The following is a 7,811-nucleotide window of genomic DNA, read 5'->3' on the forward strand; positions in this document are numbered from 1 at the left end:
GTACCGTAAAAAATGCTACGTAAAACATTTCACATCATGCTTTACTGCAGGTAGATTTTTAATATCTGTGTTTTTGCATGTACATTGATTGATTCATTTTACGCTACACAAAGATGAATAACATACATGTTTCTAAACTAATCCAATTCGTTAATTAGATTTTTTGCACCCGTTACTGAAATGGTCATTTCAGATTAAATGTCTTAGGTAGTCACCTCACAAATGTTCCTAACCCTGACAATCATTTTGAATGCAGGTTGTGGGTGAATAAATTCCAACTGTTGGATATCCTTACTCTGGCTGGATTCCAGTAGGAATTACACATCACTTTGCAAATCAGCATAATGTTACATGCAGGTAGGGTTGCAAAATTCTGGTAACGTTTCCAAAATTCCCCAGGTTTTCCAGAAATCCTGGTTGGAAGATTCCTGGAAACGGGAGGGAATAAGCAAGAAATTCGGATTCGTTCAACCAGGATTTCTGGAAAATCTGGGAATTTTTGGAATGTTACAAGAATTTTGCAACCCTACCTACAAGTAACATTATAATAATTTTGCCACCCTACTTGCAGACCTGATGTGGCCTGTAAACCACACATTTCAGGCCTGTGGGGGCAGTTCACAGGGGAAGTCATAAAGGACATGTGCAGAATGTTGAACATTGAGCAGAAGTTCCATGTTGCATACCGGCCTCAGGTGGCGGGATTTATCGAACGCACAGATTTTCTTAAGGAATCATTGTCCAGACAGATTGCACAGCATAAAGGTCAGTGGATAGCTCTTCCCACAAGTGTTTTTTTTTTTTTTTTTTTTTTCACCTTTATTTAACCAGGTAAGCCAGTTGAGAACAAGTTCTCATTTACAACTGCGACCTGGCCAAGATAAAGCAAAGCAGTGCGATAAAAACAACAACACAGAGTTACATATGGGGTAAAACAAAACAAAGTCAAAAATACAACAGAAATACATATAATATACAGTGTGCAAATTTAGCAAGTTATGGAGGTAAGGCAATAAAATAGGCTATAGTGCAAAATAATTACAATTTAGTATTAACACTGGAATGATGTGCAAGAGATGATGTGCAAATAGAGATACTGGGGTACAAATGAGCAAAATAAATAACAATATAGGGATGAGGTAGTTGGGCGGGCTAATTTCAGATGGGCTGTGTACAGGTGCAGTGATCGGTAAGGTGCTCTGACAACTGTTGACGGTGATGAGGGCCACACCCTCCAGGGCCACAGGAATCAGCCTGTACGAGTTGATGACAGGAAGAACCATGAAACTTCCCATTGACCCAGATGTGAACACAGCTGAGCTGGGGCCTATGATGTTTGCAAAGCAGCAGACTGTGTTGACTCACTTACAGGACAGGCTCAAGGTCCAGTATGCACAGGCATCTCTGAGGCAACAGCAGTCAGACAGAGCAAACAATGCACTGTTCAATCTTGTGGTTGAAACCAAGTTCACAGAGGGGGACATGGTCATGGTGAGAGTGAGAGTGACAGTGAGAGTGAGAGTGAGTGAAAGAGAACGCTTTTGCCCCAAGATGGCATGGTCCTTACGAGGTCAAGGCTGCATGTAACAGCTGCCTGGCTGTTAAGGCCCAGCAAAGGTTTAAATGGTTTCACATGACACAATGTAAACCATACCGGGGTCAAATGCGATGAAGCAATGTTTTGACTTGTATGATCTTTGTTTTTTCTATTTCTGTCTTAACAGAAGGGTGGTAGCTGTTCCCTGGACCCCAGAGGCCAGGACAGTGACGTGACCAACCTGCATCGAATTAGGACAGCGAGTAGAGCTTAACCATGCTCTGGGGTGCCAGAGATGGGTATGGAAGTATAGTGGGCCATACACAAACAACCAGATTCCACTTTATCCTAAACAGATAGATACATGGCCCCCTGGGGTTACCTCAGGACCAGATTGTGCCATGCAGATCTGCTGTAACATAGGATCCAGCCATCTTCCCGACCGCATAGACAAGAGCTTTCCCATTCACAAAGGTATCAAGATTAATCCTGACATTTGTTTCCAATACAACAGAACAATCTGGTTCCAGTTATTGGATACATCAAATACACCCATAGACATACTGAACACATTTTATTCTGTTTATAACAATGGCAGAGATCCCAAAAAGTGTTACAACACGACAGATCTACTTCCTGACATCTATAGGTGCAAGCATGTTGCACCTCATAACAGGACGCATCATAACATTATTACTGCATTGTTTAATCTAACTTTTCCTATAGGTGACTTCTACAGACCCAGATCTTTCATCTGGACAGAACGAAGGGAGGGTATGTACTGTGTTGGTTCGTGTGCTGCTAATTTCACAGCCTGGACAAATGCAAGAATTGTTCATGGTCAACTAAGTATTGTTTTAACCTTACTACATGCACCTATCACAAACCAACACTGTTCAAAACCATATCCAGTCTCTAAACGTGGTCTTGTTAAAGGAAACATTAACAAGATCCTCTTGCATGATGTTAATCCAGTTATGGTCCATGTGTCCTACAACATATCTGATGTTCTGTCAGCATTCCAGGCTCGTTGTAGCAGTAATGATAGAACATGCTAATGGTAGCAGACACCTACTGAGGATTTAATTTCAGATTACAAGGGCAGACTTGATGTCCAAGCCACAGACACACGTACAAGGCGTGGCTTAACCACCGGTGTGACTTGCCTCTTTGGGTGGTAACTCCGGGTTTAACACATATCAGCTGGCTAAGCATTCACAATACACTGCATGGATTTCAAATCAAGTAGTGACTGGTTTTCAGCACCTGAAGCTCGGTGATGATAGTATCATCAAGGCAGTCAAGTCAGAAGCTGAGACATTATTGAAGCTTAATCATGCTTTTTGACCAAACGCGCACTGTGAAACATAATATAGCTTGTTGAACTTAGGCACAGGTCTTGTTCACAGCTGCACGGCAGGAGATATTGGATCTCGGCCTGGGTAAGGCACCACGCCATGCGCTGAATGACCTTATTGGCCTGGGTAAGGCACCACGCCATGCGCTGAATGACCTTATTGGCCTGGGTAAGGCACCACGCCATGCGCTGAATGACCTTATTGGCCTGGGTAAGGCACCACGCCATGCGCTGAATGACCTTATTGGCCTGGGTAAGGCACCACGCCATGCGCTGAATGACCTTATTGGCCTGGGTAAGGCACCACGCCATGCGCTGAATGACCTTATTGGCCTGGGTAAGGCACCACGCCATGCGCTGAATGACCTTATTGGCCTGGGTAAGGCACCACGCCATGCGCTGAATGACCTTATTGGCCTGGGTAAGGCACAACGCCATGCGCTGAATGACCTTATTGTTTCACTTGGACTAGAAAAATGGTTCAAGTCAGACAATATTCCGAATATTCAATATGCTGAACTGTTAGCCACTGTGATGATGTACAATTCTAAAGAATGTGCAATATGCTGAACTGTTAGCCACTGTGATGATGTACAATTCTAAAGAATGTGTTGGTTGTATTGGTTAATATGTAACTTTCCCTTTTATTCTTCCGGACCAAGTATTTCCAAACTCAAGCTCCATTGCCCCCTTTGGGAGTGGTCGTTAAAGACCAAGTCATGAAATGGGATCACTTTACTGGCTATTTTTGTGTGAATGGTACTGATACGTTGATACGTTGTCATGAGACTTCAAGTTATGTAATTTGCAACTGTAATACATTACAATCTGTAACTTTTAACGCTACCAAACTGATGAGTGTACGATCATTGCGCGGCTATTCTGATGCTATCCAAGTATCTCATACCCAGTGGTGTGTGATAAGTGAGATGGACTATTTCTCCAACGGGGGCCTGTCCGGCTAACCTTTCTGCTTGGAAGTGACTGAAGAGTTCACAATGCGACAGCTGAATATTCTAGGCAGGGAACCCCTGGACACTGACATTGCAACCTGGTGGGAGGACACCTTCTATGAGGAGAGCACCAGGTCACTGACGGACTCCATGGCCATGGTACAGGAACTTCTGCAGGATACCAGCTACTATCTTGCACACGCCCAGGTCGAAGTCAACCTGGCCAAGAAGACAGCCATTATCCTGACCAGCGCCTCCACTGCCTCGGCCAAAAACGCATACACCTGGTGGGACTGGGTGTCTCGCGCGTGCTTCTTGGCGAGCCTGCTCGTGGTAACTACAACTTTAGTACAGTGTTGCTATTTTAGACATTTGATCACCTCTCTTGAGAGTGAACAAATGTGAAGAATGAAGGCCAGCGATGAAGATGAGTCTAGCGACTTGCTGGCCCCGAGGCCCAGCGTGATGACTCAATCACGATTTATTACATTGTTTGGATGGCTGACCACCTGTGGGCTATCATAGGGGGACTGTGGCTTTCTCAGTGCCATGACCTTCCCATAGAACCCTGGGAACACTGACACCATTGGAGGTGTGAAGGCTGATGAAAACTTTTATTGACGAAATGAATGTTACTGTGTGAATTAAATGGTCATGTTTGTATTGTTTCAAGAGTTACAAACTTTGATATGTACAGTGGGGGAAAAAAGTATTTAGTCAGCCACCAATTGTGCAAGTTCTCCCACTTAAAAAGATGAGAGAGGCCTGTAATTTTCATCATAGGTACACGTCAACTATGACAGACAAAATGAGAAGAAAAAAATCCAGAAAATCACATTGTAGGATTTGTAATGAATTTATTTGGAAATTATGGTGGAAAATAAGTATTTGGTCAATAACAAAAGTTTCTCAATACTTTGTCATATACCATTTGTTGGCAATGACACAGGTCAAACATTTTCTGTAAGTCTTCACAAGGTTTTCACACACTGTTGCTGGGATTTTGGCCCATTCCTCCATGCAGATCTCCTCTAGAGCAGTGATGTTTTGGGGCTGTCGCTGGGCAACACGGACTTTCAACTCCCTCCAAAGATTGTCTATGGGGTTGAGATCTGGAGACTCGCTAGGCCACTCCAGGACCTTGAAATGCTTCTTAAGAAGCCACTCCTTCGTTGCCCGGGCGGTGTGTTTGGGATCATTGTCATGCTGAAAGACCCAGCCACATTTCATCTTCAATGCCCTTGCTGATGGAAGGAGGTTTTCACTCAAAATCTCACGATACATGGCCCCATTCATTCTTTCCTTTACACGGATCAGTCGTCCTGGTCCCTTTGCAGAAAAACAGCCCCAAAGCATGATGTTTCCACCCCCATGCTTCACAGTAGGTATGGTGTTCTTTGGACGCAACTCAGCATTCTTTGTCCTCCAAACACGACGAGTTGAGTTTTTACCAAAGAGTTCTATTTTGGTTTCATCTGACCATATGACATTCTCCCAATCCTCTTCTGGATCATCCAAATGCACTCTAGCAAACTTCAGACGGGCCTGGACATGTACTGGCTTAAGCAGGGGGACACGTCTGGCACTGCAGGATTTGAGTCCCTGGCGGCGTAGTGTGTTACTGATGGTAGGCTTTGTTACTTTGGTCCCAGCTCTCTGCAGGTCATTCACTAGGTCCCCCCGTGTGGTTCTGGGATTTTTGCTCACCGTTCTTGTGATCATTTTGACCCCACGGGGTGAGATTATCAGTGGTCTTGTATGTCTTCCATTTCTTAATAATTGCTCCCACAGTTGATTTCTTCAAACCAAGCTGCTTACCTATTGCAGATTCAGTCTTCCCAGCCTGGTGCAGGTCTACAATTTTGTTTCTGGTGTCCTTTGACAGCTCTTTGGTCTTGGCCATAGTGGAGTTTGGAGTGTGACTGTTTGAGGTTGTGGACAGGTGTCTTTTATACTGATAACAAGTTCAAACAGGTGTCATTAATACAGGTAACAAGTGGAGGACAGAGGAGCCTCTTAAAGAAGAAGTTACAGGTCTGTGAGAGCCAGAAATCGTACTTGTTTGTAGGTGACCAAATACTTATTTTCCACCATAATTTGCAAATAAATTCATAAAAAATCCTACAATGTGATTTTCTGGATTTTTTTTCCTCAATTTGTCTGTCATAGTTGACGTGTACCTATGATGAAAATTACAGGCCTCTCTCATCTTTTTAAGTGGGAGAACTTGCACAATTGGTGGCTGACTAAATACTTTTTTCCCCCACTGTATGTAGGGGTAAAGTGACTGCACAGATAATAACAGTGAGTAGAAGCAGTGTAAAAACAAAGAGTTGGGGGGTGTCAATGTAAATAGTCCGGGTGGCCATTTGATTAATTGTTCAGCATTCTTATGGTAGAAGCTGTTAAGGAGCCTTTTGGACCTAGACTTGGCGCTCCAGTATCGCTTGCCATGCGGTAGCAGAGAGAACAGTCTATGACTTGGGTGACTGGAGACTTTGACCATTTTTTGGGCCTTCCTCTGACACCGCCTAGTATAGAGGTCCTGGATGGCAGGAAGCTCTTGATGGTGCAGCTGTATAACTTCGTGAGGATCTGGGGACCCATGCCAAATATTTTCAGTCTCCTGAGGGGGAAAAGGTGTTGTCGTGCCCTCTTCATGACTGTCTTGGTGTGTTTGGACCATTATAGTTTGTTGGTGATGTGGACACCAAGGAACTTGAAACTCTCGACCCGCTCCACTACAGCCCCGTCGATGTGAATGGGGGCGTGTTCGGCCCTCCTTTTCCTGTAGTCCACGATCATCTCCTTTTGTCTTGCTCACGGTGAGGGAGAGGTTGTTGTCCTGGCACCACCCTGCCAGGTCTCTGACCTCCTCCCTATAGGCTGTCTCATCGTTGTCGGTGATCAGGCCTACCACTGTTGTGTCGTCAGCAAACGTAATGATGGTGTTGGAGTCGTGCTTGGCCACACAGTCGTGGGTGAACAGGGAGTACAGGAGGGGACTAAGCACGCACCCCTGAGGGGCCCCCGTGTTGAGGATCAGCATGGCAGATGTGTTGTTGATGTGTTGTAGACAGAGACAGAATTTCTAGGACTGAACATCCATGGATATCAAAATTATAGTTTTAACCATGTTTTGAGGCTATTAAATGTTTGTTTACATTTCCTTTATTTACAAACATTGGAGTAAAGCAAGCTTATATTTTGGTATCTGATGGTATACAGCAGCTGAACTAAGCTCATGGGGCATTTGTAAGATATATTCTTCAAGAATCAATAGATACATATCATTAAGTCCAAAAATGGATGTAGCAACTGCAGATGTACCCTTTAAGCGCTCGATTCAATATAGAGCGCGGAAGACCTGCCTTGTAGCGCGGTTGACGTTTTAAGGTCATTTATGATTGAGCCAGGAGGGAGAGAGGGTAGTGGGGAGAGAGGTGACAAGGGGTGGGTGAAAGCAGAGAGAGAAATGAAATATGCAGAGAGAATTTATTTTATATTTCATTCAATTTAAAACGTTTTATTATAGGACCATTTGGGAACTTTAAGTCAGAACTTACAGGCTACTGAACTGTTGTGTAACAAACACATTTATCAGATCTTAGGTTTGAATCTTAATACTCTTACAACGCTTCCTCTCCTGTTCACCTTTCAACAGGATATGCCAATTAACAGTCTAAAAACCACTTGAGGGCAATTAAATCAGGTTTGACTGTTCAAACACAAGTCACATGGCCAGGAATCAGATTTTTACCTGACAGAGGGAGGTGGTGAGGCAATTATGGTGGGGGCTGATGGGGCAATGGATACACTGCAAAAAATTGACACACAAATACTGAAATGTCAGATTCCATGTGCTTTTTGGCTGTTCAGACTGCAGGGAAAAAGTACAGATTGGAATCGGAATTCTATTCTGCTATTGATCAAAAACATATTTTATGGAAACATAGTTTGTCTT

General features: G+C 43.8%; 1 pseudogene across 1 annotated transcript; it reads left to right on the forward strand.

The window, feature by feature from the left end:
- Window positions 1-1,218: 1,218 nt before the first annotated feature.
- On the forward strand, window positions 1,219-4,552 carry LOC311129288 (annotated as a pseudogene). The gene is made up of 4 exons: window positions 1,219-1,521; window positions 1,725-1,796; window positions 2,928-3,513; window positions 3,545-4,552. The product of its transcript is annotated as an uncharacterized misc_RNA (transcript).
- Window positions 4,553-7,811: the final 3,259 nt, after the last annotated feature.

Source organism: Coregonus lavaretus, assembly GCF_964263955.1.
Source record: "Coregonus lavaretus genome assembly, chromosome: 5".
Taxonomy (NCBI): Eukaryota; Metazoa; Chordata; class Actinopteri; order Salmoniformes; family Salmonidae; genus Coregonus; species Coregonus lavaretus.